The sequence below is a fragment of the Myotis davidii genome, unplaced genomic scaffold (assembly GCF_000327345.1).
Source record: "Myotis davidii unplaced genomic scaffold, ASM32734v1 scaffold506, whole genome shotgun sequence".
Lineage (NCBI taxonomy): Eukaryota > Metazoa > Chordata > Mammalia > Chiroptera > Vespertilionidae > Myotis > Myotis davidii.
In genome coordinates, this window is record NW_006297140.1 from 459,811 (window position 1) to 483,764 (window position 23,954).

At 38.1% G+C, this 23,954-nt stretch overlaps 1 protein-coding gene and 1 pseudogene across 3 annotated transcripts in view; one reads left to right on the forward strand and one right to left on the reverse strand.

Moving 5' to 3' along the window:
* The window catches only part of SLC16A7 (solute carrier family 16 (monocarboxylate transporter), member 7), a 137,878-nt gene that overhangs the window by 64,468 nt on the left and 49,456 nt on the right, over positions 1–23,954 (reverse strand). The gene's annotated exons all lie outside the window — the stretch shown is intronic.
* On the forward strand, positions 20,841–22,620 carry LOC102757002 (annotated as a pseudogene).

Consider the following 23,954-nt stretch of genomic DNA (forward strand, 5'->3'; position numbering starts at 1 on the left):
AGCAACAAAGCCCCCTGCTCACTCCAGCTCTGTGGCTGCTGGCCGCCATCTTAGTTGGGTTAATTTGCATATAGTTACTCTGATTGGCTTGTGGGTGTGGCTTCGGGCATAGCAAAAGTACAGTCAATTTGCATGTTTGTCTTTTATTAGATTAGATATATATGACACTTAGACACAGACAACAGCGTGGTGATAGCCAGAGGAAAAGAGGGGGTGGGTGGAGGTGGGCAAAGGGAGGTAAATGGGAACGGAAAGAGACTTTGCTTGGGGTAATGGGTGCATGATGCAGTGTGCAGATGACGTTTTGTTGAGTTATACACTTGACACCTGTATGATTTTGCAAACCAATGTCATCCCAATAAATTCAATAAAAAGTAAATAAAATATATTCCCATAAAAGTGGGACAATTGGTTCGATTTTGCAAGTAAATCACATGAAGATATTTTTCAAAGATAGAATGAAAACAGCACTTCACATATTATATACTCAAATGTTTTAAAGAAGTATTTAATAGTACAATTCATACACCGTACATCTTTGTTTCCCATTTATCCCATTTATATACCCTTAAATTTAAAAATATATATATAATAATAAAAGCATAATATGCTAATTAGGCCAGACAGCCAAGTGTCCTTCCGGACAAAGCCGTGGCAGCTGCAAGGGCCGAGGGCAGGCAGCTGTGGTGGCTGGCAGCAGCAGCAGGGTGGGGTGATGGGCGCGGCTGAGGGCTCCTGGACTGTGAGAGGGGGCAGGCGGGGCTGAGGACCCCCCCCCCGCCCCCGCCCCAGTTTACAAATTTTCATGCACCGAGCCTCTAGTTTAATACTATAAACTACCAATCAGGAATCATGTCAATCATATATTGCTCAATAGAATTTAAATAAGATGATTAATAATGAATAAACATTTACAAACATTCCAAAAGATATTCCTCTTGTCAAACTTACAAATTTTATGACACTGATATCAGTGGGACTGTTAACTGCTGTCATTTCTTATAAAAGATCAATGAAACCTAGCTGAAATAGGAGGTAGAGCTGAAAGTGATCACTTTCATGACAGTTTATGACATTCTGAAGATTCACTATGAAGATCCACTCTAAGGAAGCCTCACTGTGAAGTTCCACAGAAGTCACAATTTCCAGCCCTGTATTTAGAATTTGATGTTATTGTTCTGTAATATTCACTGGACACTGGTCATGAAGTTAGTGCTGACTGGAAAAAAAAAAATGAACCCGAATTTAAATACAACCTAGATTGGAGCAAGCTGAGCTGTTGAAAATAAATCAATTGGCTGATCTTGCTTGTCACTCTGGAAGGTCACCGGAATGAACTATCATCACAAACACAGAGAAGAAACTTTTACTGTTCCCTTTCCCCTTTTCTCACCGCACTAGTCAAGCCTGTGGCTCCCACAAAAATACATGAATAAATAATCAAATACAGTCCTCTGGGAATCGATGCCATACATGTACCAAAGCAAATTAGAAGTAACACAACTACTAGAAACCTTTCCCCATTGCACATTGCATTCCTTTTCCTCCCCCTTAGCTTTCTCCTAAAGGCTGCTCTCTTTCAGGTTTGGCTGCCAACTGGGCAGAAGACACCCATAATTCCAAGCATCATCTTCAAATTAAGCATTTCATTAGTTTTCCTTGTTTCCAACTTGCCTTTTTCTCATGCACCCTGGCATCTACCGAGTATTTCAGACCAGAGATTCTCCTGCCTGACTGGGTTCCGTTCAGCTCCACGCGATTCACTCATGCTTGTTCTGTCTTTGCTTCAGCCTTGGATGAAAAGCTCTCACTTACTTCCTTGTCCTAATGCTTCCTTTACATTCCTTCATGCTCCACAAGAGAGCATGGCGCTCTCTGGCTTTTGTTTGCTCCTACCAAACACCCTAGCCTGACAGACAGCGTGACAAATGTGAAATAGGAACAAGTTGCTATCCCTTCTGGCCTGCTTACTAGAATGACAACGTTTCAAATCTGGGAACAACAGCAGAAAGGGGATTCCAGGGGAAAAAGATTTTAAATACAGAAGTTAAATAAACTGTTTTCCTGAAAGAATTTGAGGCTCTGTATGCAGTGATGTTTTAGGAGACAGAAGATCAAATTTGGTGTAGATTTGGACAGGGAACATTTTTGCCATTACTGCCTGCACCTCAGCGTTGGTCCCTGCGGATCAGTGACTTTGGGGGTGTTAAGAGACATGAACTGTTATTCACATAGGCAATGTTGTTGTTGCTGTTTCCACTGACGGCATTAGCAATGGTGAGAAACAGTAATGGAAAAAGCCATTTGATCTTTCTCTCTCTGATCTCATGTGATTCCAAGAAATATTTAGTTGGAGACATATTAGAGAATTATTGCTTTTTCTTTAATTTTCATTCTGTTTTTTGAGCAAGAGAATTATTTAGTTAGTCTGCATTTTAGAAAATACTCCTAAAGATAGGGTTAAGAAAATGATTGAAGGGAGATAGAGGATATATCAGCAACATAGTGAAATGCATTATAGTAATCTAGATAAGCCCTCCCAGAGTAGGAGGGAAGATTTATTATTAAAAATAATGAATATACTCTAGCCAGTTTGTCTCATCAGACAGAGTGTCGGCCTGCGGACCAAAGGGTCCCAGATTTGATTCCAATCATGGGCACATATCTTGGTTGCAGGCTCCTCCCCGGCCCGGCCCTGGTTGGGGCACTTGGAGGGGGCAACCAATCGATGTGTTTCTCTCACATCAATGCTTCTCTCTGTCTTTTCCTCTCTCTCCCACTTATATGTGGAATTCAAAAACATCAAACTCATAGAAACAGAGTAGAGTGGTGTTTGCCAGGGGTTGTGGGATGGGGGATTTGAGAGATGTTGAATGAAGGGTACTCCCATTGAGTAATAAGATAAATACATTCTGGGGATCTAATATATAGCATGGTTACTATAGTTAACCAAACTTTATTATATATTTAAAGTTTCTAAGAGAGTAGATCTTAATTGTTCTCACCACCAAAAAATTTGTAATTATATGAGGTGATGAAGGTGTTAACTACTCTTTTGGGGGTAATCATTTCATAAATGTATGAAATCATGTTTTATGTCATAAATTTACAAAATGTTATATCTCAATAAAACTGGGAAACAAAGATACCCCCATACCCACACAAAACAATGAATTAATACTAGGTTTTAAAAAATGGTTACCTTTTTGGGGAGTAGGTTAAAGATGAAAAAGAAGAGGAATAAAATCATTTTAAGTGATGTTTCTAGTGAATTCTTCAGTTGAATGGTAGGCTCCAGAATATGCATTATATGAATCTTCTTTCTAACTTATGCAAATGTTACTTAAAATTGGTTGTATTTATTAAATTTATTTTGGTAAAGTATATAATAAATAATAATTCCCTCTTATCTACTTAATAGAAGAAAATAATATAGGAAGGAATTTTGTATTATTGTCCCTGACTCCATTTATTGCATTTGGTTTTCTTTTCAAATGTGATGTACTTTAATTCTTTAAAAAATATTTTAAAGCATTATAATTATTCAAGTACTCCTGAGGAGTAAGAGAAAAGTGGATTTCTTATTTTTTTTTAATATTTTTGAGAAATTATAAGCTCATTTAGTGGGAGCTGTACCTAAGTATCTTTTGTTGCTTTTCAAGTACATTTGCTGTGCTTGACTAGATCATGGTAATAAAAAAACAATAATTAGTAAATATACATATATATGTATGTATTAGTGCTCTGTTAAGTACACATTTTTTAAAAATCAGAAGCTACTTGACATAAAAAAGAAAAGAGCAAAATTATGTCAGCATACTAAAAACACATTAAAATGATATGTTTTAATAAAGTAAAAGTAATTTAAAATTAGTTTATTCTAAATGCACATGAAATCAGTATAAAAGAAATTAATTTTCTTCATCCAATTAGTAAAAGAGCATAGTAAAAATACTAAAAAGTGAGGTAAATTGTTTATACCTAGGAGCATAATAAATCAGAAGCAACACCTGTCACATGTGAGTCATTGAGAACATCAATCTGTACAATGACTCTGCTGTCAAGTTCAGGTTTGAGGCTTAATCATTTTAAGAACAAGAACGACATGAGTCATATTTTATCCAAGAGACACTTGGGAACACATATTCATGATGGCACCCTCATAAATTTCTTGAAAATTTGCCTGAAGGTCGATTGACAATGAAATAATAGAGATTTTAAGTTTTGAACAGATTTCATGAAGGTAGGTTTAATTAATATTTAGCCTGCATTGCTGCATTGTCACTTGGTCTCATCACTTGGGAAATATGAGATCATCTGCAAAACTAGTAAAACATATAATAGTCCTGAAGTACACTTAATAATTAAGTGCATGATGTGTAAGCGCTGAATAATATCAAAATATCTGACTCCAGGTCATTTTTTCTAAAGGGTTAGCTTTCCTTTTTAATGTTTTATATTGAAAGAAACTAATTCATTAACTTATAACTACATATTTTTTATTAAGTCATGCATCATACTTATTCAAGGACTATATGGTAGCACAATAATGGTAAGTTGGGAAATTGGCCACAAATTATCCCCCTCCCTGTATTCACCTCTTAAATAGCTCCTTTCACTTTTACTATGGGCTTGGCCATGTGACTTGCTATGTGCTTTAGTCTCTATGGGCTGCTATAACAAAATACTATAGACTTAAACAACAGAAAAATATATTTTCACGTACATCTAGAGGTTGGAAGTCCAAGATCAGGGTACCAGCATGGTTGGGGTCTAGTAAGAATCTTCTTCTTGGCTTGCAGAAAGCCACCATCTCACTGAGTGTTCCCAAGGCCTTTCCTTGGTGCATATATGCAGAGAGAAGTCAAGCTCCCCAGTGTCTCTTCTTATAAGGGCAATAATTCCATCAGACCAAGTCCTTACCCTCATAACCTAATTACCTCTCAAAGGCTCCATCTCCGAATACCACTACATTGAGTGTTAGGACTTCATCACACAATTTGGGGTGGGTCACAAACACTCAGTCCATACACTGTGGCCACTGCAACAGCAAGTAGATCCTTGAAAACCATTTGTATATTTGAGCCCCTCCTCTCTTTCTATTCTTGGGACCCTTGTCATTACTACCCTATGAACTTGGAATCCAAGCTAGCCTGCTGCATAATGAGCGGCACATGCCTTGTCCCATCTTCATCCTTGCTGACCTAGGCCAACTGTTATGAAGAGAATGACCTGTGAGCAAAGATCAGTGCTATCACTCTCTAAGACAAGTATAACTATAGATTAGCCCCACTCTCCCCACCTGATTGGATCTTTCAAATATTAATACTAGTTTTTATGTTACCTAGACTCGCATATTGGATATTGTGATATGAATTACCATCAAAGTTCTGCCAGAAGAAGCTTCCTTCATTGTATCACTTATTTCACAAATATTTCTCACACAACTACATGGAAGGAGTTCAGTGTGCTAGGTTAGGAGTATAATGATGGAACAAGATATGATCTATGACTTCACAGAGTATAAAATTCTTTGAGAAACAACAACCAATCCAGGGCTGGGGTGGAGAGAAAGATTATAAAACTGTTTTTATAAGAAGATGGCCATGTGAAGACAGAGAAACACAGGAGAATGCATGGAATTATTTGAACCATCAAACACACAAAAAAATGATTTGAATGATTATTCTCAGTTCTCCCAATGGTGTTGTACAGATATTAGGAAACTCAATGTATAGGTGATAAATTAATCTTATCCTCTAAGACTTATGGCCTGAAGGTATAATTTTCTCACCAAACTCTTGATGAGAAAAACTGGTCTCGGTTGATAACTATTGTATTAGGATGTATAAGTGTAATTAAACCAGCCAGAAGAAATCATAAATACATTTTGGTTATGTTTTGAATAATGAGCATGATTGAATCAAGTGGGGAGTCAGGGGGAGACAATATATTTTGCAAAGGTTCCTGGTACAGAGATGCTGAGCTACTTGGAGAACTAACAAATAAAGTTGATTCCCTCTTTATGTTAGACAACCAATGATGCCCCTGAAAATATCACAGGAAAGTCCTATAGAGACTAAAGTCACTTGGAAGAACTGAGAAACAAAATGAAACTCATAGTTTCATCTTTATAAAATGTTTCTACTATTAAACTCAGCATTATTGGTAAGAAATATAATGTTTTTTCATTGTTGCCTATCCCCTCCTAGGTTACATGAAATAGTTATTTACTATTTTTTGTGATTTCAACCTACAGTAAAAAGAAAATATATTAATTAAATGTTAATATGAAATATGTTATTGCTAAAAAATTAAATATACTAAGGACTACCAATGGACAAAGAAGCCTATTTTCCCTTCCAACTAGTCTAGTCTCTAATTAACTCACCTTGCTGAGTTAGGTTTAATTTTGTTCAACATCATGAGATTCTCATCAGTACTTATTCTGTCTATGTTGACAACATGGTCATTCTAGTATATTTCATATCTAGCCTCGAGTAACAACTGAATCTATTGGCCAATTACTGTCTGAAAGAACGGCTCACTGTTAATTATGCCAAAACTAACTCCTCATTTTTAGTAGATATTTTACACCAGATATAAAATGCTAAAAATTCTATCCAATAGATTAGCTTCAGTCCAGGTGAAATATTATGTAGCAAAATCATCCTGACATGCATATTATACTGCTCAAAATTCTAAATTTTATAAGTGCCTTGTAAGTTATTTTATAATAGAAGTGATAGAAATGGAAACAAAATATCCCAAGTCATAATCAAATCTTTTATACTTTATAGCACAGAATTCCATGGCTTTGTTAAAGCTTTGGTTCAAATAACTGACTAGATCTAAAGCTGAATCTGAATTAAAACCCTTATACTATAAAGTACTCTTGCAGAACAATATTGGTACAGAGCTGGCACAGCCTTCCATCTAGGTAAGCATTCAATAATGCCACTTTTGCAACCCACCCAATTAGAATACAAAGCAGAGCTATCTTATTGCAACAGACAATACAGAACAGCCAGCCACTTCAGTTTTGATTATTTGCTATCCAGCTTTAGTCAAAAGTCAGTGAGCAGATCAAGATAATTCTGTAACTTTGCATTTGGATATAACTGCTCTGGTGCAAGCACACAGTGATAAAAAATAAAATCTGAAAAGCAAAAAACCAAATTAAATAACTAACCAAAAAAATAATAATAAAAGCAATAACAACAAACATCTCCATTGACCCAAATATGGTGAAACAATGAGTCTGTGGGAATCTGGAACAGGAAGCAGGCAAGGAGGCAGAAGTTCATGTTCTGCCTAATAGAAGGGACTGAAGTTCCAATTTCTACTTTTTGTAGAGAATGTCTATTTCATCTGTCCCATTGTTGTATCATGAAAGCAGATACTTGTTTATTAGACTTCACAAGTCCACAGATGGAGAGGAATTTTGCCCCTGGAAGGGCCAAACCCCAGTCTCATCCATACTAATTTAGCTAGAAGTTGATGCTGAAATGGTTAAGATTTTGGGGATGTTGGAATTGGGTGAACATATTTTTACATGGGAAGGACCTGAGTTTGGGGTGGGTCAGAAAGAAGACTGTTATGGGTTGAATTGTGTCCCTCAAGTTAAATATGTTTAAATCCTAACCCCAATACCTCTGAATGTGACCTTATTTGAAAATAGGTAATATAAGTCAAGGTAAGGTCATACTGAGTAGAGCGGACTCCTCAGCCGATATGACAGGTGTCTTTATAAGAAGATGGCCATGTGAAGACAGAAACATGGGGGAATTCCACATGGAGACAGAGGCATAGATTGGAGTGATGCTGCTACAGCCTGGGGCTACCAGAAGGTAGAAAAGGAAAGGAAGGATCCTCTCCCTAGAAGTTTCCAAGAAAGCCAGCCTAGCTGACACTTTGATTTTAAACTTCTAGCCTCTAGAACTAAGAGATAATACATTTCTGTTGTTTGAAGCCACCTCATTTGTGGTTCTTTGTTATGGCAGCCCCAGGAAGTGCTCTGTAATTTTTATAGTTTACAAGGTAGTTTTATATGAATTCTCATGGTTCTCATATTAAACAAGTGAAGGAAACACTACTATTACTGTTATAATCCCATTATAGCCCACCTGACGGAGGCTCTTACAAGGGTGTGTGATTTACCTAGGGTTTGCAAAGCAAGTTAACTGTCATGGTGGCATTTTGAGGTAAGTTTCCCAACACCTACTCCCTTTACAACATTGAAAACATAGACATTCTCTATCTCTCTCATTTTTAGATGGTGTGTGTGTGTGTGTGTGTGTGTGTGTGTGTGTGTGTGTGTGTCTTTAATATCTGTGGGTAACTGCCAAAGGGTCTCAGTGAACTTTTTAACAATTCATGGAAAACATTGGATAATGGGCTAAATGAGCAGAGACAAACTTTTTGATGGTAACCTGATTTGCACATTCTCAATAAAAAAGTGAGAAGTAGATGAATATCCACTGGACACAGCCAATAGCTCCTATATATTAAATATGTACAAGCCAGATTCTCTGTGGGTAACTGCCAAAGGGTGTCAGTGAACTTTTTAACAATTCATGGAAAACATTGGATAATGGGCTAAATGAGCAGAGACAAACTTTTTGATGGTAACCTGATTTGCATATTCTCAATAAAAAAGTGAGAAGTAGATGAATATCCACTGGACACAGCCAATAGCTCCTATATATTAAATATGTACAAGCCAGATTCTGAATACAACTATCTAATAATCAAGACAAATTGAAGAGTCTACTTAAAAGAAGATAAGAAATCTATACATACTCAAAGAAAAAGTCTTAATTGTTAAAATTTCCAACTTAGTTTTTAATTGTCTTAAGTCCAATACGTGTTTTATACTTAGATTGCTTCACACTTTAAATGAAGATGCTTCATATTTATCCATATATTTTTATTTCACTCATATTTTAAATTTTCTAAATTAGTGAAACTTCAGCCACCTGCACATTTAACTTACATATTATGAACCCATCAGTATGGCTTATTATGTTAAGTGGAATAAGCAAATCAGAGAAAGACTTACAAAATAGAACCAGAGGCATAGACATGTGGAACAGACTGACAGAGGTCAGAGGGCAAAGGGAAGGGGAGACTGGATGAAAGAAGGTGAAAGGATTAGTCAAAGAACATATATGCATAATACATAGACACAGACAACAGTGTGGTGATGGCCAGAGGGAAGGGGTGACAGGGGTTGGGTGGATGTGAGCAAAAAAGGGTTGGGATGAGGACATTGTAACAATGTCAACAATAAAAGTAAAGTTAAAATAAAAGAACTGGCGGTACTCTTTTCTCTAACCTTTAGAACATAAATATACATAAGGAAATACATAAACAGACCCATGGACTGGATTATATAAATTATAATAAATTGATACACAAATTTTAGCAACGCCAAGGGTGAATCTGGAAAATATCATTCCACAACCACACCTTAAATACCAGTGCTATTTAGCTATACCTCCAAATAGAAATGTATTAAGGAATAAAATATGATTCCCCTTTCAAAAACAGCAGAATCATTGACCAATAAACCATTAACTCTATTTTTGTCAACTGTTAAATATTTGTTCTTCAATGTGCCTACTAACTCCACATTTCCATTGTATAATCATCAATCATTGCCTGACATTTCATTTCTGTTCAAGAGAAATATAAATGGAAAATTGCATATGTAGCACCATAATAATGTTTAGCTTTTGATGCTTGCTTGTCTTTATCACTTGAGTCTGAATACAACCAAAGTAAGTTTTCTTGCCCTGGAATACTTGTTAAATAAAGATAACAATGCCGAAACACTTTAGAAGAAACTCTCTATATAAATCCATCTAATTTGTTGCTTCATTGGTTTAAGCAATGTACCTCTTTGTGCTGAGAATTCAGTTAAGAATACGATTAATCTGTAAAGGTACAGAGAAGATACTTTTATTTTTAGAAACTAGCCTTAAAAACTGTGAAATTTAGTAAGCGATGTCTTTTAATTACATCTAAATTATACAGATGGCATCACCTGAATTACAACTAAATAATAACTTCATATTTTGCCATAATATGGCAAATGTTTTGGAAACTTATTGCCTAAGCCCCATAATTAAGCCCAATTTATTTTTACAATTTGTTCAGCAAAGTACACATAGATATTTATAAATCATTATGACTTTGAAGAAGAAAAATAAGATTACTTTTGATATTTACATATCAATAAAAGTGAAATTTTAGTGATTAAAGATTCAGTGTTGTTTTCAAAATTTCAATGTTCGGCAAACTTTAAAAATTTCCTGACTAATGAAGACTTGGAAGACTATATAATGTACTGTATTATTTTTAAGTAATTATGATTAATCATCTGTCAGCAAAGAAGTTTAAGGATGACAATGGTTTCATAAAAACATTTAAAAATTTTATTTTCCTAATACAAGTATAGGATCCTTCATTAGCTTCAATTTCATACAACTCAAGAGCAAAATCTTTTTCTATCAGCCAACATTATACTAGTAAACAGTTTTCCACTGTTCTTCCATTAAGCTCAGAACATGAAATCATTTTATATTAAATGGATTGGGGAAAAAAACAACACATGTCTATAATCTACAGAATAGTTTAACATGTCACAATTTGTATAATTTAAAAGTTACCTGAATAGAGACAGAACATGAGTTTGACACTTTTCTCGGGGCTCAGAGGCAACTGATCATTAACTTTTAGCCAGAGGCAACCTTGCACACAATCTCAAGAGGCTCTGCTTTGCCCTTCCCTCTGTCTTCTCTCAAATAGGGGAAAGGTAACTCTCTCTCTTCTTGAAGAACTTGTTTTGACATTCACAGTTAGTTCATACTTTTCACAGTTAAAGTTAACTTGGCTTAAATTATATCCTAGGTCAAAGAAGGTGACCAAGCCTGGCCATTGGAACTGTTCAATTTAATCTTTGGATTCTCTGATGTTGATACATCCACATTTTCAACTGACGTAAACGAGGCACAAAACACATTGTGAAAGTACTGTATACATAATGTTCCAGGGAATCTTCACCGAGTCTGAGACTAGATAACTCAGTAAAGTTATGAACAATAATAAAGAAGCCACGGTCATGTGCTGAATCCCTTGGGAGCCCGTTAGTTTCATTTTGTTGCCTACAATATACTCATTACTCCGCCAGTCATTCTGTAAATGCATGCCTTCTGTCACAAACGTCCTCCCTAACAGTGATGGGTCAGTGTTGCCTTCTTTGTTTTTGAAGAAATTACAATAATCTTTGGAGAAATAAAGAGCCATTGTTTTGTTTGTTTGCTTCTAAATATATTTTTATTGATTTCAAAGAGGAAGGGAGAGGGGGAGAGAGAAGAACATCAATGATGAGAAAGACTCATTGATTGGCTGCCTCCTGCACATCCCCCACTGAGGACTGAGCCCCCCAACCTGGGCATGTGCCCTGACCAGAATCCAACTGTGGAGCTCCTGGTTCATAGGTCGATGCTCAACCACTGAGTCACACTGGCCAGGCAAGAGCAATTGTTTATTGGGTGTGTCTCATATTTTAGGTAGGTATTTTACCAAACAATTTACAACTATGACATTTTCTAAACCATATAAGATAAGCACATATATAATTTCGGTATGAAAATAGTGAAGTTCAGAGTTTTGGTTACTTATATAGAGTCATATAGCTAATAAGCAGTGGGTTCTGGATTCCATTTCGAGTTTGTCTGGATCCAACGTCCGTTTTCCTCTCCATTGAACAGCAGTCCAACCTTTCCATGGTCAGTGGGTGCTGGGGATTTTGTTTTCCATGTGAAAGATCCCTTCACTTGGACCTATGCACTAACAAAAGCCTGTTGTAAAATGTGTTTCCCAGCGATTTTAATAGGCTGAATTTCTAAATGTATATAACGGTTTTAATAATAAGATAAACAATCTCTGGACATTTCCTATAATTTAACCAAATAAAGCAAGTACTTTTACAAAGTAAGATCTGGTATTTTTCTGCCTCTTCCATTAAAAACATTAGTTCAAAAAGTAAAATGAAAGCATCAGGAAACTTTGTGCAGTTCAAAATTAAACACACACTAAGATTGTAATACACTGAACAAATTGTACTGTGAATAGCACAGTTATGTAGTACATCTGACGATAAGAGACAGACATCTTTACTGAGAACTCTTCAAATACCTTTGTCCCTAACACAGCAAAGTACTTAATAACTAGTAAGTGTTCTATCCATTTATTTAGGGTAAAGTTACCTGAAGTAATAATATAGGTGATTAATCAATTACATATAACTTCATTTTGTACTCTACAGAGACCCCTCAAAGGACTTTCTTTTTCCAAAAAGGTGAAGGATGCCTGGCCGACATGGCTCAGTGGTTGAGCGTTGACCTATGAACCAGGGAGTAGCGGTTCGATTCCGGTCAGGACACATGCCTGGGCTGCAGGCTCCATCCTCAGTGAGGGGCATGCAGGAGGTAACCCAACTGATCAATGATTCTCTCCCATAATTGATGTTTCTGTCTCCCTCTCCCTTTTCCTTCCTCTGAAATCAATAAAAAGATATATTTTTTAAAAGGTGAAGGAATAAAATTTCAATAAGGTTGTTTGCTTTATCAGCTACTTTTATATAACATAAATATGAACACTAAGACTCAATTTCATACAAACAAATGATTAACTTTATGAAGTAAGCATGTTATTAATAACAAGAATGCTAAATTTAAAAAGGCCTTATATATAATTAAATTTATTACTTAGTATTATTATAAAAACTTCTAAAGTTAAAAAAGAATTGCAAAGATATGTTTGATATATAACATTATACTATCAAGGAAGTAACTTGACAACATAAGATATATAAAAACTAGAATTTTTATATATATTTTGTTTTTCTTTTGTATGATTTTGCATAACTTACAATAATAAATCCTTAAAAAATTACTATCTAAGTGACAGAAACTGGGGTCTCTTAACTTTATAGAGTCTGTTAGAAAAGTTTAAAGAGCTATAATTATATATTTGTGGGGTTTTTTTACATGTAGAGTTCATTTTTCTTCACATAAGTTACTTCTCCTGCTAAATTATTAACATCTAAGGTATTTATTTTTATCAAAGCTACCAAAAATTCAAAATTTCCTAATGTAAAGTTAGTGTTTGCTGAAGTAGAAAAAGATAACCAGTATCACTAAGGGACTTTAATATGCAACTTTAACACCTATGTAATCACAGTAAAACTTCAACAGTTTTACTCATTTTGTTTACAAGACGTACATCTGAGTTAAACTAAAGGAAATCAGGCCAGCTGAGTTAAATCACCGAGTTCTGCAGGGTGAGAGGTAAATGCAGACTGTGCTGTTTGCTACATAAACCTTTGAAAAACGAAAAGGCAACTGCACCAGGAGCCCTGGGGGGAGAATAGCTGAAGGTGACTAACCTTTGCCAAGGTTACAAACTCTCAAGAGTAATTCCAAAAGTACGCTAGAGTGCGCTTTGATTTTTTAATTCCAGTTTCCAAAATTCTTCAATAATGTAGGTACAGGACAGAGAGGAAATACAATCTCGGGGGGAGACCGTGATGAAGAGCAAGCGTGCTCTTGGAACAGGTTTTTAATTCTGAGTTTCAAACAAGACAATATGTTCTTGGCAATGAATTTGTTTGTAGTATTATTCCCAAATTATATCCAGCATTTGCGCATTTCCCTTGTGAGATTTTGATGTTTTTTTGCATTATGAATTATGACTAAGGAGTGAAAAGTGAGGTTCTATGGAAAGCTCTGATTCTTCATCTGAATTAAAAGTGTAAGAAATTCCCCAGGGCAGAAAGCTCAGGCATATATTCTGGGTGAGGAAAGGCAGTAAACTAGTCAGGAGGCACAAAAATTAGATTCCTCACAAATACCATGAGAACCTTCTAATGGGTTCCTTTGCTCATCTGGATAAAAATTATCCCCATATTCTTTTTTTCTGGAGAAAAAGTACCATAAGTTTAACATTCATTTAGCAAAACTGACTGTGATCCTATTACGTTCGGAATTCTAGAATTACAATGGAGCTAAAAGTCCGCACCTACAGGAGAAAAGTGTCCAAATTTATTCCCTGATTTAATTATCATTCAGAATTGTAATGTAAAAAGGAATTTTTAACTTGATAAGCATAAAAGGGGAAAAAGTCTTTAATTAAATTTGTCTCCATGGATTAATTTCTTTAAGACCACAGGGAAATATAATAGGAGCAAGGCGGTCCTAAACACAGAATATACACGTCTACTATCATTTCAATAGGTCGCCCCCCCACACCCCCCCCCCCGCTTTTGCTGCTGACAGTGGCTCACTACTAATAGAACAGAATTATTAGAAGTGATTTCAGTACATAGAACATTTAAGACTCTTCTTTTCTTTAACTGTTATCCAGTCAATAGGAGATATTACTGTTACCATGGTAATTATCTAGTTATTAATATTAATAATAAAATAGGAACAAAGGGAAGGCCAAACATTATAAGCGTGGCCATCTGGGCAGCTTCACCAGAAAGCTGCAAATTTATGCTCCCCAGGGAACCACTAGTTCATTCTTTGCAAATCACTAGGGAGAGGAAAGTGGGCACATATGTGCAGTAAAATGCAATGAAGGAAAAATACATGCCTATCAGTCTAACCTGGAAACAAAGATCATTGGCTAAGAGTGTGGAACCCAATGTCTGCAAAAAATTGGGGAATACAAAATCTCCAGACAAAGGAATTTTCTCTCTCTTGTTCTCTAGCTTTGCTCATGGCAAGAGGCCCACTTTAACCAGCAATAGATGAGGACACGGAGAACACCCCACCGCTAACATGCCATGTTCAGCTAATACAGGAAGCATGTTCATAAAGAAAGGGCTTTAAAAATATTCTCTAGATCAGAACCTGTGATTTCACTTAGCTCACTGACGTCGCTCTCAGCATGCACTGTGGTCTCACGGCTTTCTATTAAATAAATGCACCAACATTTGGCCAGTGACTCAGCTCAAAAGTCTCAGAGTCAGCAACACTGTCTCTCCCTCTCGACCATCAAATCAAAGTTGTCAATTCTAGTAGATTCTACTTCCACATAGGTCTCTAGTTAGTTATTAACAAAAGAGAGGGGAGCAAAATGGACTAAGCTTGATTAAGTCTAGAAGCCACAGTTTCAGAGATGCCCCAGGGACAGCCACATCCTCCACCAAAGGGACATTAATCCCCAAGCAGGCAGGGAAGACCAGCTTTCCAATCTCCCGGGGAGAACAACTGGCCCATTAGCCAGGATTACAAGGGTGGGGGGTTGAAGGGCAGGAATAAAGAGTCAGGGAGAAGTTCTAACATGTGCGTGCACAAAAGAATCCAGATGAAGAGGCGAAACGATGAGGCATGCAAAGTAGAAGCCAAAAGAGGAGGAGTTTAGCCTGGGAAACTCTGGGGAGAAGATCAGATAGAGTAAGGGCACGAAACCCTGGAAGATCCTGGAAAGTGATTGGATAGTTTGAAAGAAAGTTTACTCCTCTCCAAGCCTAAGTAACTATAAACAAAGGTTAACAAAGATCAGAGGCTTTGGCACTCTCTCCCTTTAGCAGCTGCTGGGGGCCCAAAGTACAGGGCAGAGCAGACTGTGCGGGACCCCGGAGCCTCAGGTGCTGAGGTTTGGTCCTGGGCCTCTTCCTGGGCTTGGTGGGGACAAGGGCAAGCCTACAGGCCCAGAAGCTGGACTTCTTCTGCAGCAAGAGGGCGCTGAGCCACCTGCCTGTGGATGAGACCATGGGTTCCTGGGAACAGTCTTTTGTTTACACCCCAATAAATCTTGCCACTACACCTCAAGTCCTCCTGCATGTGTAGCCTGGGAATGCATTCCCTGCAATACTGTGGAAAAACCCTCTCTCCTCAGGCAACAAATCTATTTCCTTGTCCTTTTTCCTACAGGCACCACTTAATTTCCATCAATTTGGTAGCTTTCCAATTGTTATCCCAACCTCCAATCTCTACTTGCATAAAGTCTCAATATCTTTGACTAAATTGTACAGTTAATACAAGCTCAGACCATTACACACTTCTAGTTAAATCGGGTCAATAACTCTTCACCTCCCCTTGCCAACACCCAAACACCACAAACATCGGTGTGTGCATTGCACACACACACACACACACCAAGGGATATGAAATAAAATAATATGATCAAGTGTATAGTTCTATCTATTGTTAGAGGCAATAATACTAACATAGGTGTTTTGATATGCTTTGGCTTTTCACTCCATTAGTAAGCTAAAAGCTCTTATCTCTCCTGGTTTTAAAAACACTACAAAGGCATTAGACATTAAGAAAATTGAGTATATGGAGTTTAAGGCAACACTGCATCCACTGGCCCATTTGCATGTCACTAACCAGATATGAGATTCTTCCACACTTCAAATAACATTATATCTTTAGTAAAAGTAAATTAAAGCTTTAAAATTTTTAAATGAAGTTTTATTTTAAATGAAGGCACAAAACTTTCAAATGCTGATACCATGGACTATAAATAAGAAAAGTAGAATGGCTATTGTCAAAATGACTAGAGATAACAAATGGTGGCGAGGATGTGAGGAAAAGGGAACCCTGGTGCACTACTGATGGGAATGCAAATTGGTGCAGCCACTATGGAACACAGTATGGAGAGTCCTCAAAAAATTAAAAATAGCTGCCCTAACCGGTTTGGCTCAGTGGCTGTGTGATCCAGCAGTCTCACTCCTGGGTATACGGATAAAGATGAAATCACTATCTTAAACTGCACTCCTGTGTACATCACAGCATTATTCACAATGGGCAAGATATAGAAACAACCTAAGTGTCCACAGATGGATAAATGGAAAAAGACATGTACATCTATAACAGGAGATAAAGACATTTGTATTATACGTAAGTAATTCAGACATTTAAAAAATGAGAATTCTGCCTTTTGAGACAGCATGGATAGACCTTGAGGATATTGTGCTGAGGGAAATGAGTCAGGCAGAAAAAGGCAAATACTGTGCTTACATATGAAATCTATAAATAGAGAGTAGAATAGTGGTGGCCAAAAGCCGAAGGGTGGGGAAAGAAATGAGATGTGCTAACTTCCAATTATAAGATGAATAAGTGCCAGGGATTTGTGTGTGTGTGTGTGTGTGTGTGTGTGTGTACAGTATGGTGACTACAGTTAACACTGAACTGTTTACTTCAAAGTTGCTAGGAGAGTAGAGCTTTGATGTTCTCACCATAACGACAAAATGGCAATTATGTAAGGTGACCAACATGTTAATTGACTTTATCATGGTAAACATTTTACAATATACACTTGTTTCAAGTCATCTCAGTGTACACCTTAAACTTACACAACGCCATATGTCAACTGTATCTCAACAAAGCTGGGGAAAATAAAGTAATCTAAGATCATATGGCAAAGGCAGTTTATAGGAATCAGAGCCATGCCCTAGGACTTGATAAAATTCCTATGGTTCCATTTTTTTTCTCTCGCTTTCCTCTGTAAACAGACTTCCTTGGCATCCACTTCAGCAGAAGACAGAGCCCTTGGACATGTTTTGCCTTCTCTGGCCTTGTATCAGGGCCCAGGCTCCTATCAGCCTTGATCCATGGAGAACAAGCTATGCCTACTATGGTGTAACATAACTCTTTGCTATCCTTCTTCACCCTATTCTGAAGGATTAAAAAGAAAGCATTTGATCTAGTGTGAGCAAGCTTGTGTGCAAACCTGCACTCTTCTTACCTTGAACAAATTCCCTAACCCCTCTGAGTTTCAGGCGTCTCACCTTCGGACTTCATATTTCCTAATGGAAACACTTCTGTAAAATGACACTTCAGTCTGTTCCACATCTGACTGTTGACTTTGGAGGAAAAAAAACTAAGCAAGCTTAGTACCGACATTTCTTTTTCAATTGTGTCCTCCTACAAAGGAGGGTCTATACTACATGATAATTTTGCCAGGGCTGATTCTATTCATCCAAAAGGAAAACTTAAGTTTTAGAGACAAGTTCAAATTAGAAACTCCATTAGTAGTTGAATCTATTCCCCCCCCCATGTTAATGAATCAATTTAAGCAACATTTAGTGAGTAGCTAGCATACAAAAGTTATTACGTTATGAATAGGAGAGATGCCAGGATAAATAAGGCAGGTTCTCTTTTCTTATACAGTCACTCTTCCATGATGAAAGGTAGATTCATGCACAGTTAACAAGCCAGAATTATTAAAGTAAAAAAGAGGTATAAAGTATTATTAGAGTTCTCATATACTGAAATACATTATATAATTTAACTCTACCTCAACCATTCACATATTCTATAGGTAAGAAACAAAATCATGACACCTATTCAAGGCATCTGCCATAACATCATAAAGCTGTTCAGCATTGTTAGAATTCCATGATCAGGGTAAGCTTCCCTGTATCTGAAACCAATATACTTATTGACCAGATTTTCCATGGACACATTAGCAAATGTGACTGATTTGCTCATAACAGGAAGTCTCAAGTCATTCTTTCTGGACCATAACATGAATGGAGAAAACAAAATATAATTTAAAATGTCCTAGGTTTAATACTCTGCCAAAAGTGTATATATCTGACCCATTCAGACTTAAAAAAAAGCCTAATCATTTGATAATCAGCATTGACATCTACCCACAAAATCCACAATCCATGTAAAATAAATTACAAAGATCTCCACACAGTTAAGTCTGCCCTGAAGAAAGTCCTCTTAACTTTCTGTGATGTTTACTGGTATCCAGGCAAATGACATACTAATTAGTGAAGTATGGGAGGAATGGGATTATAAAATAGCAGTTGAAGGAATTGACTAAAGAGCAACACTAAGATGCCATAGGCATTTGCGGAAAAACAAGTTTCATTTCATTAAAAGCACAGAATGCGATTATTTTTAACCACATATCAATAGGTCTGTGACTGAAGTTGATATTCTGGATATATAGTCTTCGTCCTCAACTCATAAGGAGCAGGCAGGAACAAATCAGTTCCCTTAGTTAAACCATGTATCCAAGGGAACCATATGATGTATTATGAGAAACCTCAACAATCGAACACTTAGAACGGACAAAAATTAACAAATCAAAGAGGCAAATAGCTCCATGATTGACCTAATATCACCTTGGCATCAACCACTCTACTCTCAAATTTGCTGGGCTGTTTTAGTTTTCTGTTGCTACTATAAACAACTACCACAAAGTGAGTGGCTTAAAACAACACAAATTTATTATTTTACAGTTCTGGAGGTCAAAGGTCTCACTGGGCTAAAGCCAAGCTATCAGCAAAAGGCTTGGAGGAGAATCGGTTTTTCCTGCCTTTTCCAGCTTCTGAAAGTCACCTGCATCCCTTGGCTTGTGATTGCGTTCCTCCATTTTCAAACCATCAAGGTTAGGCTCAGTCCTTTCCATGCTCTCACTTCTCCTTCATTTATCAAGTCCCTGGTGATTGCCCTGGTCCCACACATATAATCAAAGATAATTGCAAGGTCATTTCTTTAGATTCCACTCATAATTATATTGCACTTGTTTAGAAATTTTAGGTTCTAGTACTCATTAAGGGTGCAATGTCATTTAAATGGCACTTGTAATGTTACCTGATTTGACCAGAGAACCTTAACACTGTAGTCTCAAATGATTGGAACTTGGACTGGCAGTCAATCTGCTCACTGTGTAAGCTCCAAGACCATGCCAATCCACATTCCAAGAACTTCCTTATAGTAATAATTAGAATTTAGAATCAATTTTAAAATAATATTTTTTAAAATTACTGGTATTATTTATACAACCTAATTTTATATACTAGTAGTTAAGTTAACATGTTTAAGGATATAACATCTTACTATAATTAACTTTATTTCTTTCTTTAGTGACTACCACTGAAATATACAATTCTGAGCTCATTTCATTTACAGAGATGACAATATATTGGTATTATTTGCTACAATCCACATTTGCCTGTGTAATCACATTCTTTACCCCATGCCTAAGAAACAACCTTCATAGTTTATCTAATGTGAGATAACATGTTACTAATATTTGAGAATGATAAGATAAAAAGGTTTTTTTTTCTTTCCTTTTTATCTTAACTATAAACTTATTTTAAAAATGTGAGTTTTTTCTGGCCGGCGTGGCTCAGTGGTTGAGTGTTTCCCTAAGAACCAAGAGGTCATGGTTGCATTCCCAGTCAGGGCACATGTCCAGGTTGCGGGTTCAATCTCCAGTGTGGGGTGCGCAAAAGGCAGCCGATTGATGATTCTCTTTCATCATTGATGCTTTTGTCTCTCTCTCTCTCCCTTCCTCTCTGAAATCAATAAAATTATATGTTTTAAAAAATGTGAGTTTAGAAATTCCCTGATTTTTCTCTAGAATATTAGAACATCAGACTTAATTTTCATTTACAATCATTTTCATGAAATTTTAATTTACAGTACTTTGCTGTGCAAAAATAGGGCAACAAAAGTTTTCTCATTTCCTTTCATGTATACCTTTTCTTAAACAAAAACAAAAAAAGCCCTAAAAGGAATCTGTTTCTTGCCCAGCAGGTGTTGCTCAGTGGTTAAGCATCAACCTATGAACTAGGAGGTCATGGTTCAATTCCCTGTTAGGGCACATGCCTGGGTTGCCAGCTTGATCCCCAGTAGGGGGCGTGCAGGAGGCAGCCAATCCACGATTCTCTCTCATCATTGATGTTTCTATCTCTCTCTCCCTCTCCTTTCCTCTCTCTCTGAAATCGATAAAAACATATTTTTTAAAAAAAGCTTGTGTTAGGGCTGGTTCAGGGGAGGGCGAAGGGTGCGAGTGGCATGGGGACTTCGGCCCCTGTGGAGGCTCATGGGGCGGGAGGTCATGGCCTGCCTGGGAATGGGGGATTTCGGGGAGTAAAGCAAGGAGATGGATAAGCCAACCATCATATCAGGATGTCTCTTTCTTGCTGCCGTTATTTTCACCATCACCAGCATCACCAACCCCAACTGGATCAACACCAGGGAGTCTAAGGGAGCACTCACTGTGGGCCTTGGTGCGACAGTGTCAAACAATCCATGAACTATCAGTGATGGCGAACCTTTTGAGCTCGGCGTGTCAGCATTTTGAAAAACCCTAACTTAACTCTGGTGCCGGGTCACCTATAGAAATTTTTTGATATTTGCAACCAGAGTAAAACAAAGACTTACATTTTTGATATTTATTTTATATAAATGCCATTTAACAAAGAAAAATCAACCAAAAAAATGAGTTCGTGTGTCACCTCTGACGTGTGTGTCATAGGTTCGCCATCACTGAACTAGACCATACATGCATCCCACCTCAGCTTCCCCAGAAGTGGGCCACCGCACTGCTTTTTATCACCACACTGTTTGCTGGTGGCTTCCCACTGGCGAAGAGAAGCTACAAAATATGCTCTATGGATAGCATTCACTGGAATGATCCTTTTCTGTATGGCTGCCCTAATATCTCCAATAGAATTTTACATCAATGAAGTTAGAGATCAACCTTATAAATTACCCAACAACACAGCAGTTGGGTCATCATATTGTGGACAAAAGGGGCCACATGCTAACCTGACAAGCTCAGGGGAGGCCTGCATGGAGGTCTTGCAAACTCAGAGACCTAAAGTAACTACAAAGGATGGTCTGAAATTAAACTTTATCTAAAAGCAGTTATGGTGGGTAGTTGCATCCTAGGCTAGTATCTTCACCGACAAGGTCAACCTTTACCTTAACTGAGTCTATCTGCCTTTTTGCATCTGTGATAACATACCCTTGAAATGTCTAGGTAACATGTAACCACCCTTTTTCCAGACCCCTTGGGGCACAACCTAATGTGCCTGGGCGCCAGGACAGAGACCACAAATTCTTCATTATCATGTTAATTGTTCCTGCACCCACCTAAGTGTGTGTCCATCATTTTACTGAATATACAATCCCAGAGGTTTCCCCGCTTTGCTTTCTCCTGCCTCTCTAGTCTATCACCAATGGATTTCATGTCACCCTTTTTCCAGACCCCTTGGTGCAGAACCTAATGTGCCTGGGCGCCAGGACAGAGACCACAAATTCTTCATTATCATGTTAATTGTTCCTGCACCCACCTAAGTGTGTGTCCATCATTTTACTGAATATACAATCCCAGAGGTTTCCCCGCTTTGCTTTCTCCTGCCTCTCTAGTCTATCACCAATGGATTTCATGTAACCCATCTATGTCCCTCCTTTGATTACAATGCATATAGATGTAACTCTCCATTCTCCAGAACACCGACCTACTCCGTTGAGATATTGCTTCCTGGCAATTGTTGACAATTTGGCTCAAATAAACTAACAAAAATTCTTTACAGGTTTGAATTTTTTTTTACGTTAACAATATGTACTTTTTGTCTTACCAATTTTCTTTACAACAGTAGGACTTCTGTTTGCTGGCAGAATTTGTTTACCAGGCTGATGAATGTCTAAATTGCTTGACATTTTTATTATTTTTATTTTATTTAGTACTTTTTTAGTTTTGGAGGGTAGGGAGGACAACGGCAAGGCATCTCAGCAGTCCTCGCTTTGAAAGATGCTTAGATGAAACTGATGCTGAAAAAAAAAAAGCTTTGATTTATTCTCACTATGCACTTTGGATTTTTTTTTTTTTAAAAGAAAGCCTTTTCCATAACCAGATGCAGACAATATGGACTAATCGCCTGAGCATAATTTCGGGCAGTCAGGTCCACACTGTGGTAGTTGCCTAGTGAGGGAGAATGCTTTCTGCTGGAAAGCATGTGACCCTTGGTGACTCTGTTGTTCCATTTTTAACATCTAATGATTCACTTGAGGGAAAAAAAAAATCTAGATATTTAAGAATTATTGTAGACCAGAGGGATGTAAGAGAAGTTCCTGTGGGGCTGGCCTCACCTCCTAAGAAATTAGTGTTTACACTTTCTTGTAGTAATGTGGGCCGGTGGCACCAGAGGGGATTGCCATTGCATTACTGCAACAAGAAGCCAATAGATCAAAACTTGTTTGCTAAAATGTATGTAAAAATTCTGAAATTCCCTATTCTCTGTGTACAAAAAATAAAAATAAAAAAATGCAAACACCAAGAAACATGTTACTGGGGGTGGGTGGGGGAAATGTTCCTTATACTAGTATATATATACACACTAGAGGCCCGGTACATGATATTCATGCACTGGGGGGTGGGACTGCCCTTAGCCCAGCCTGCCCCTCTCACAATCCAGGAGCCCTCAGTGGATGTCCTACTGATGGCCACAGTCTGGCTCCTGAGGCCCGGAGCAGGCATCCTGAGTGTGTGTGTGTGTGTGTGTGTGTGCTCTTCTGCTCCCGGATCCCCATGGCGACCGGGGAGCAGGCCCAGCTGGGGGCTGCCCGCAGGCCGGTCTTTCCTGCTACCTGATCAGGCACAGCTGGGGGCTGCCTACAGGCCACACTTTTCTGCTTACCAACGGCCAGATCACCACAGCAACCCAGGGCCCAGCAGCACTTTCCTGCTCTCCAATAGTCATAGGGTCCCGGCTGGGGACGGGGCTTAGCAGGGTGGGGCTTAGGTGGCACGGGGGTCCCGGCTGGGGTCTCAGGTGGCACATAGGGGTCCCGGCTGGGGGCGGGACTTATGCCCCGCTGCCCAGGGCTGCACATGGGGTCCAGATGGCAGCTTGCACTGTCCCGCCCTGCCTGTAGTATAGGATAGAGGCCTGGTGCACGGGTGGGGGCCGGCTGGTTTACCCTGAAGGGTGTCCCAGATCAGGGTGGGGGTCCCGCTTGGGTGCCTGGCCAGCCTGAATGACGGGCTGATGGATGTTTTTAGGCTGCCCTCCCCTCACCCCCTTTAGGGTGGGGGTCCCCACTGGGGTGCCTGGCCAGTCTGGGTGAGGGGCTGAGGGCTGTTTTCAGGCTGGCAGGCAACTGAAGCTCCCATCCTCT